We start from the raw sequence: 9576 nt of genomic DNA on the forward strand, positions 1-9576 counted from the left end.
ACGGCGGGTCCGCGGACTCCCACCGCGGCACCGATCCGAACGCAGAACCGGGAACCCGGGACCGAGACTCACCTGCGATGCAGCCGGCCACCCCAGCCCAGGCCGGCTCCGCGCAGGCCCTTCTCGTGTCCCTGGGAGGGCTTGTCGGCCGGCCTCGGCGGGTGCACTCCCGGCAGGCTGGAGGTGCGGCCGAGACTCTCCCTCGGGTGGCGGGGATTCTGGCCTCGCTTCCCCCCGTCGAAGAATGCCGGAGCGGTGGTCCTGCAAGGGGACGCCTGCCTGGGGCACGAGGCCGACCGGCCAGAACGCCTGTCATTGCTGCGGACTCGGAGGAGGCACCGCTGGCTTTATAGGCTTCCCGGGGCCGCCCATTGTGCTCTGCTGGACGGCCTCCCGAGGAGGCCGGCGTTAACCATTTTTTTGCCGGCTACTTTTCGCCCACGCCGTGGCGGTGAGCCCAGGCCCACCATGCATTTTTATGGAAGTTTCCAGACTTAACTGCTTTTCCTCACCCGCTGATACGACTTTCTTAAGTTTGAAAGCATCGTTAAGTAGGTTTTGTATACCTTTTAGGTGATGACCCATCGTCACCTACTGGAACTTAAGTACTCTTGCTTGTTTTTGAAACTAAACAGTAAATTTCCTGAACCTAGAGAAAATTAGTGCAAATTATACAGAGAATTTAACCTAGGAATTTCACAAAGGCGTTTGCAGAAAGAAATTTAAACCTAAGAAATAGCAGGTATTTGGGGCAAGCACGTTAGGAAGCAGAGTGGTTTCTCTGCCGTGGGGATGAATCGTGTCTCCTCTGTCTCCTTCCCTTTACTCTGGAAACCGCCGGAGTGCACCTGCCCTGCAGGCTCTGTGACCAGCCACGGCCACAGCCCTTGTGCAGGGGGGGATGGCCCCGGTCCCCAGTCCCAGGGCCTGACCGCCCCGCGAGTAGCTGCTGTCTCCCGGCACCCCGGCGGCCTGGAGAGAGGCTGGCAGGGCCGCCCCGTCCCCAGGCGCGTTCCCAGGCGCGCGCGTCAGGTCTGGAGGGCCTCTAGGACCTGCGGGCCCTGGCTGCTTGCGCCAGCTAATGCGGTTGTCAGGGACATCACGTTTTCGTTGACCTCGTACCTCCCTCTTGGTGGCTTTTCTCTTTTTAAGTCCTTTTGAAGTTGTGAGATTGAAAACTGAGGGCCATCTTTCGTATTTCTGAGCGTGAATGAGCCAGATGGCAGCAGCTGGCACCGTGGAGGCTGCCGTGTGCTCCTCCCGGAGGGGAGAGAGGTTGGTTTCAGGCTGGAGACGGAGGCGTCTGGCGGCCCGCGGGTCGTCGGCACTGGGCGCCCCTCCGGTCACCTGCACGGTGGCCGCTAGCGTGGCCCCCCTTCACGGTCTGTTTTCACAGAGCCTGTTTCAAACGAGCTGGAAGGTGTTTTGAATGATCATAGCTTCACATCTTTCAGATATTTGTTTTGGGAAATATACACGTTTATCAACAGAGAATGCTGTGTTAAATTTCCTTTGGATAAATCTTTAACACCCGGCGTTCTTTCCGACTTAGGATTGAGCCATGATCCTCATCTGTTAGCTTCTTACAGTGTTGAATGACATCGTGACACCGCGGATGCCATTGTGCGCCGAGACCTACTTCAGCCGGCCGCTCCCTCCGCACGATGGCGACGCTGCAAGTGCCCAAGGACACGATTTTGAAAGAAATGAGTCATGAGAAAGTTAAAACTTCTTCTTGAGTTAAAAGTAAATAAATAAAATAAAAACCTAAGCCTTGAAATAGCCAAGACACGTCACGTAAACACAGCCGCGGACTGCTCGCCCCAGCCCGTGGCCTGCTGGCCCGCGGCCCCACTGGGCTCCGGGGCCGGGGAGGACCTCCCGGTAGCTCCGGGGGTCCCCTCTGCGCGCCCTGCTGAGTTCACGGCGAGCTGGAGGGCCCTGAGGCCGGCGCGCTGACGTGGACGAGCCTGGGGCTGCCAGGTCTCAGGGCACCAGAGGTGGTCACCTGTCGGCCCTCGCGACTAGTTAGCATAAGGGACAGAACCCTGCTTTTAGGGTTTCAGTCCACTGAACCTGAGCTGGCGTTTGCGTGGCCAGGGACGAGAGCATCTCGCGGACGTCTTGCAATGCGTGGAGACTTCCTGTGAATTTAAAAATCTCCAGAGCGTTCACGCGAGGCTTCATTTGCTAAGCGCTGAGTGTGTTGCATCCACTGGCCCACGTAACCCTCGCTGAGCACCCAGTGCTGCCCGCGTGAGAAGCCTGAGCTCAGGCACGGTGGCCCTAAGCCTCAGTCTGGCCACTCTGAGGCCCAGGGTCCTCACTGGCACACAGCGTGCTTCCCACGTGGCTGGTGCCCTGTAACAGGGTTGTCTCAGTGCTGAACTGGACTCGTTTGCAGGTTTTTCTGTCCGTCCCCAGGATGGGATGATAGGGAAACGTCAAAGGAAATCGAGTCTGGTCAGCTTTCATTTAGTTAAATTTGCAGATGCAGCTCGGTAACGGGCATGGCGCAGAGCACAGACATGTAGTAAAGCCAGGAGGCCTGCCTGGCTGAGGGGACCCCGGGAACCCTCACCCTCATTCCCAGGTGCTCCAGGTCCGGCGCTGTCTGCATGCGGCGGTCGACCTTCCCCACGTCCCCACCCCCGCCAGCCCTGCTCCTCTGTGACAAAGAATTGTGCCCCCACCCGCAGAGGGACCCCTGAGGTGCAACGCAGCGCCCCGGAGGGAGGACGCCCAGTCTCTGAATTGCCAGGCCCTGCTTTCTCCCTCTGCGGTCAGCTGCCCCATGACCCTGGGTAAAGTGGGGGTGCGTGGGGGCGTGGTTGGAGCTGCGTGATGCTGGACACCCGCCGTCTGTCGTCCTTGTCCTCGGGTGGGGTCTGTCCTTCACCAGGCGGCCTGCCTCACCAGACGCCAGCACGGTCCCGGACGGCTGGGCCCCCATTTCCCGTGGCTGCCACAGGGAGAGCGCGTGTCCATCCAAGGGGTTCGCAGGGCAGCCAGCGGAACTCGGCTCACGGTTGGGACCCCACGCGACGTGGCTGCCAAGCATCAGAGCCCGTCGTTGGCGGGAAGCACGGCCCAGCCGGTGCGCTGCTTGCGGGGGGGGGGGTAGCGGGGGGGGGGGGGGGGCAGGCGGGCAACACTGCCCACACTGCCTTTCGTGCATTTTCTCTGCTTAGCTGAGCTGGGGGAAGCCGGGAGCCCCTGCCCATGCCTGGGCGGTAGGTTTCTTTGAGACGCTTACGAAGCCCTTCTGGGTCTCGTCCTCACGAGACCTAACCCTAAGCCTGAGCACTCAGGCAAGCACCACCTCTGTGAAGACCGAGGCCGGGCCTAGAGCGGCGGGGGCACGAGCGTGGCCGAGGATCGCTGTGCATGCTCCCCTCGGGGAAGCCGAGGGGCTCAGTCTGCCGCAGGCTGGCCGGGCGAGGAGTGGCCGGTTAGGAAACACTGCAGGCCCGCCTCGAGTCCGCAGACATCGGCCGGGGCCGAGTGTCGGAACCTGACATTCTGGACGAGCCGGGGGGCGGGGGGGTGCCCACCGGGCACCCCCTCCCGTTTGAGCTCCGCGCCCATGCCCGTGGGAGCCTGCGCGTCGGCACTGCCATCCGTGCGACTCCGGCGGCAGGCAGTCCTGGGCGTGTGCAAAGGTGTGTGTCCAGACCGGGGTGCGCCGAACGGACACCGTCTGCGCGGAGGCCGTTCGTTAGAGAAAAATCGACGGGAGTCCGCAGACCCGCCATGTGGCCTCTTCCGTCACGGGAAGGGATCGTAGGTGTCCAGGTGCCGGCCGGCCTCCGCGCAGCCTCGCTCCCCACTCACCCTCGGGCACTTTGTGACACCGAGAAGGCGCGGTCCCCATGGTTTCGCTGCTGTTGACTCTTTGGACAGCTGGGCCCCTCTCGGCCGTTGCCCGGAGCTCTCTGCACATTTCCTCTAGTCCTTTGAGAGCGAGGTGCCAGCGGCAGCCGGAGCGCAGCGCGTGAGGCTCGCACAGGCTAGGGATGGACAGCGCACACGCGGTTCCGCCTGGGGCCGTCCGCCAGTGGCACGTCCTAGGAGGTCTTGCTGGAGACCTGGGTCGACCTGGCTCGTCAGGGAGAGGCTCAGAGCCGGAGGAAGTGGTTTCTCCCTCCCCCTCCCCCCACCCCTCAGTTCTGACTCATCCTTGTGAAATCGAGCTCTCCTGTCAGCCTCCTGGGTGCACGTCTCACCCCACTGCTGGAAAGCCACGGTTCTGCACGCTGCCTTGCTTCTCTGTGGCTCCTGACCCTTCTCTTGGCTCTGTCCTTGAAAAGCTCCCGTGGTCAGTGTGTCCCATCTGTCCCCGGATGGGGGGTCAGCGGACAAGACCTGCATGGCACGTGCGACAGCCGCCCGTCCCCACGGGGCCTGCTGTTCCTGGGGCACCTTCATGTTCCAGAGGACCGGCTTCCCCACCTCCTCTCCGGTCAGAGCAGGACCTCCTGGTGTCTCAGACGTTGGGCCTCCTTATACGATTTGTTTAAAGAAACGATCCTGCCGCTCGAAAGAAAACGTTTGAGAACCACCGACTGACATTCCTGTGGCTGGGTTCTAAAACTATCCCTTTAGCCAGAATGCTGAGAAACTCCGTGGGATCAGATTCTCTAGGCCTGGTTTCCGTGTCTGCTGTCCCAGCCCCAGTCAGCTGTTTCTCTGAGGAGCGCTGAACACCCGTGAGCCTCACCCCTCCTTCGGGTTGCAAACTCACAGGCTGTCGGTGTCTGTTGCTATGTATTTGTACATTAATTTAGGTCCTTCCGCCTCTGGCCGTGAATGAGTAACGTAAGGGGGCTTGCCATAAGCCATCAAAAGCTGGGTAAAATAAAAGAATGAGCTGTTTTGAGACGTTGGGACTGTATGCAGTGCGGGACCGTGGCCTCTGAGGAGGAAGCGAGTGCAGTGAGCCCCTGTTCTCACCCGGGCACCCGTCCGGAGTCAGGAGGGGTTCCTAGCAGTGCAGGATGACCGGACCACGTTGAGGGGACGGGATTGGATTTCTGGAAGCCTGAGGGAGCTGGAATTGGCAGGAGACCGGGCTGGGGAGTGGGGAGCCACGCTGAGAAAGGGCCCCCGAGGTCTGGAGAGCTGACCAGCTCCCAGAGTGTGCATCACGCTGGTCCATGTCCCAATTCGCTGGTCAGGATAGAGGTGTTTTTGAGCGTTTACGACAAAGAGGAGAGAAGGGGTGCTGGAGTATTTAGGCCCCCCCAGACCTCACTAACAAAGCTTAAACACAGCTCTCCAGAGAATCCCGCAGATCTACAAGGAACAAAGTGTCCTCCAGAGTGAACTTCAGTCCTTTTTAAAAGGTGAGCCTGAGTGTGAAGTTCAACACTCAACAAGGGACGTTCACAACGTCCGGCATCCAATCCAGTAAAAAATTATTATGTCGCACGGGAAGGGGCGGCCCTCACACGTCAGCCGGGATGCCCTTTGTCCTGCTTGAGCCTCCTGGAGGGAGGGAGCGTCTTCCCTTCCAGGGGCTCCCAACTTCCTTGTTCGCCCCCTGCCAGCCTCTCCGGACGTGCGGGCGTGGGACTCACACCTGCCTGCCGTCCCCGGCACAGGCCGCGTGGGTGTGCCAGCGCACCGAGGAGCAGAAACGGAAGGGGAGGGGTTGTTTAAGCATGAAGTGTTTTAATGGCATGTTACAGAAGCTCCTTAACCACAAGACCCAAATCCTGTTTTTGCAAAGAAGTGGCATCAGCATTGAAGACAGGCTTGCAGACGGCACGCACGCCTTGGCCGTTAGCTTGCAGAGGAACGCAAAATATCCCTAAGAGTGGAAGCCATCCAGACAAAGGAGTGTTACTCAGCCCCGGAAAGAAGGGAGCCGCGAAGCCAAGAACGACGCGGAGGCACCTTCGACCCAGGTTACTGCGTGAAGGAAGCCAGTCTGGAGAGCCCGCCCCCTGGGTCATCCCAGCCGAGTGGCCTTCTGGGAAAGGCAGGGCCAGGGAGCCGGTAGAGGACGGGTGGGTGCCGGGGGCGGGGGGGGCGGGGTGGTAGGGGTGGGGGAGGGCAGGGGTGGATAGGCAGGGCACGGGGCAGGGGGGCCTTAGGGCAGTGGGTGCTCTCTGTGATGCCTTAATGAAGGACATGTGTCAGTATAGGTCTGTCTACACCCCAGGAGTGAGCCCACATGGGAACTGGGACTCTGGGTGACAGTGACGTGTCGATGTAGGTCCATCCCATGCATGTTGTGACAAACGCTCCGTCCGGTGGGGGTGTCACTGCGGGGAGGGTGTGTGGGTATTCCCTCCATTCCCTCTCACTTCAGTTGCAAACCTAATAAAATTGCCCTAAACAGTAAAGTTTTGATAAAAAATCAAAGCTCTCAAAGGCATGGGTTTCCTACAACCAGAGAGACACCTTCCCTTTGCCCGTCTCCTTTCTCTGTTCAACCAAGAAAATCTTGGTTTTTGTTTTTGTTTTTTAATCTTTATTTTTGAGACAGAGCGCAAGCGGGGGCGGGGCAGAGAGAGAGGGAGACACAGAATCCCAAGCAGGCTCCAGGCTCTGAGCTGTCGGCACAGAGCCCGACATGGGGCTCGAACTCACGGACTGTGAGATCGTGACCCTGAACCGAAGTCGGACCTTAACCGATGGAGCCACCCGGGCACCCCAACCAGGAAGATCTTGATATAAATGTAGCAAGAATGGTAAATGTACGTTTTGGATTAAGGTTAATCATTGAACCTCGTATTTTATGTTTCATATGTTACCAGCCTTTCCGCAAATAATGTCAAATGGCGCGGCGGAGGCTTTAGGCGCAGAGCTTTTCGCGGGCCACCCAGAGCTCCTGGCGGTGGGCACCGGCTGCCTGCCAGGCCACAGCGGGGCAGGAAGCGTCTTGTGGTGCTTTATCAGCACGCGGGTGACACTCTCAGACTCCGCCGATGGTGGCAAATTTAGAAAGATCAAGGCAAACTTCTTTGCTCTTGGTGCTACTTGCGAGGGCCAAACTCTCTCAGTGTTAAAGGGTAACCAGGTAAGAGCCCTTCAGGGCCAGATTATAACGTGGCCATAAATTCTGTCGTTGTCGTCGTCTGACCGGGGTAGGGGTAGAGACCGGTGCCGGCCAGCGGACACGCCAACCGTGGAATCACCCATTAGAATTGAGGACCTGTCAGCCCAGTCAGATGTGTTCGGCCGGCTCCTGGCCGGACACTCACTGCACCCTGCATTCGCAGGGTTTCCTGTCGCTGCAAAGCCTTGCTTTGAGCCAAGCTCTGGAGCGTGTGCGTAGGTGGAGCCCGATGCCGGGAAGCTCGTTCTCCGCGCCTTCAGACGGTGCTGTTCCCTACCCGCCAGGCACGCCCCCTCATCGCCCGTCGTGCTCGTCTGCTGCATCGCCTCCCCCCCTCCCCCCCCCCCCCCCCTTCGGGGCCAACCCTTCCCGGCCCCCCCCCCCCCCCCCCCCCCCCCACTCTCTTCAGGGACAAGCCGTCCCGGGCCTCTCCCTTCCGGCACCGCCGGGCGAGGCCTGGGTGAGGTGCTTCGGGATGCTGAGCGGGGCGTGTGGAGGAGGAGGCCGGCCAGGGAAGCCACACGGCTCTCCCCAAACGGGACCCGCTCCGCGGGGCTCGTGAGGAGCTCGTCCCCGGGCGAGCCCCCGTCCCTCTGCAGCGTTAGCCGGGCCTGCCACAGGAGTGCGGGTGGTACGCCGGCCGGCGGGCAGACGCGCTCGGGGCGGCGGCCGGAACCACGGGGGGGGAGCGGGGGCCGCGTCCCTCCGGGGAGGGGCTGCCCGCCGGGCCGGCCCGAAGCCCGGGCTGACCTTCACGACTTCATACTCGGGCCGGGCGGTCGGCGGGTCTCCCTGGCACAGAGTGGCTTCGTACGGCACCCCGGACGTGCCCGGCGGGGCCGCCGGCCCCGGGGAGCTGCAGGAGGCGCGGCCCGCCGCGGCAGCCGGGCTCGCCGCAGGCCCGCGGGCACCCTTGGCAGCCGGGCGCAGGCGGGGCGGAGAACCCCGCGGCGGGAACTTGAAGGGCATCGCCAGCCGCACGTACCGCGCGTCGAAGTAGCGGATGCGGGCGGGAAGGAGAGGACGGCACGGCCCGGGTTGCTGGCGGCGCCGAGCGAGAGCAGCGTCACCGGCCCCTTGGTGCGGCGGGCTCTGGCAGGAACGCGCGCAGGCCGCCCCGCCGGCCTCGGCCCTTTACGAGGGCGGTCAGGCCGAAGAGCCCGGCCGCCTAGCTCGCCGGGACACACGGGGCCCCGTAGACGCGCAGGCGCCTGGAGAGACGCTCTGTGCGGCGAAGACGTCTTCCACCGCCGTGGAGACGCGGCTCGGGTGCCGGGTGGTTCCCGTGGGGTCACCGTGGGGTCCCGCCAAGGGGTCGGTCGGGGGCTGTGTCTGTAGGAGGGGCCCCCACCAAGGTGAGTGGGCACGGGGATTGGTGTGGCAGCCCCCTTCCCTACGCGGGGCGCCCTGGAGCAGGGGCCTGGGTGCCTGTGACACCGGGCAGGGGTGCGAGGACGTGCCCACCCCGCTTTCCAGACGGCCCCTCGGCCCCTCCTCCCCAACGTCAGCAGGACCCTTCTCGGCATGAGAGAAACGCCTTCTCCGAATGAGGTTACGTCCAAGCCCCGCCCCGAAGCGTGTGCACCAGGGGCCTTGATCCCCCAACGCGGCTGGAGGACCCGGTCCGGAGCCCCGCCAGCGAATCGCGCTCACTTCGGCCGGGGCTCTGCCTCGTGGCGGAACGGCCGCAGTCCACACGGTCGTGAACCACCTCGCCCGGCTTCTGGACCCAGAAAAATTCTGACGGACTCTGGCCTGAGGGGACCGTGCTCGCAGCGCCCCCCGTAGAGACTGAAACGTGGCGCGCCCTGGCCGCTGCCCCCAGGGCCCCGGGGGGGCCCTTGCGCCCGAGGCCGGGAGCTGTCTTACTGCCTCCGGGCTGTGAAGCCCTGAGTCGGGGCTTTAAGTGACAGTGCCGTCAGGCTCGCGGCCTTCCCAGCCGGTCCTTTGTCACAGAAATAATTCCGTTTCTGTGGACGTGTGTGCTCCCCGTTAAACTTTAGCTAAATGAGGCTGCTCGTTCTTTGAAGGAAGGCGAAGGAATAAAACCGGGAAGCTGATGTTAATGGAAGGCTCCCGGGTGGGCCCGGCCCCACCGCCAGCTGTCGTTTTCTCTGCGCGGCGCCCCGAGGGCCCGGCTGGCAGAGCCACGCGGTGTGGCCACCCTCCGCCAGCACGTGATTCAGAAGTAGAGCGCGCAGGTGAACGGCCTTTCTTCCCGCCATCACACGAGGGCGCTCTGAATAACACCCCGTTCACTAGACTCGCGGGTTGTCTCGCGCGGCGTCTTCGCGCACACGGACTCCTCGCGGGCTCTCCTTCTTGCCCCCTGACGCCCCCCGGCGCCTCACCTGTGTGACAGCTGTGGGGTGCACCGTCCGGGGACTGGGGGGGAACGCCTCGTGTGCTCGCTTGATCTGGCGCACGGACAGCTCTGCCCACGGACTGACCCCGCTCTGACCGCTGCTCCGCACCCCGCCTCGGCGCCCCTCCTCCGCACCCCTGCTCCG

The 9576-nt window shown here is 62.5% G+C and overlaps 1 protein-coding gene across 4 annotated transcripts in view; it reads left to right on the forward strand.

Moving 5' to 3' along the window:
- The window catches only part of CE3H7orf50 (chromosome E3 C7orf50 homolog), a 109444-nt gene that overhangs the window by 41112 nt on the left and 58756 nt on the right, over positions 1 to 9576 (forward strand). The window lies entirely within an intron of this gene.

This window comes from Panthera uncia, chromosome E3 (genome assembly GCF_023721935.1).
Source record: "Panthera uncia isolate 11264 chromosome E3, Puncia_PCG_1.0, whole genome shotgun sequence".
NCBI lineage: Eukaryota > Metazoa > Chordata > Mammalia > Carnivora > Felidae > Panthera > Panthera uncia.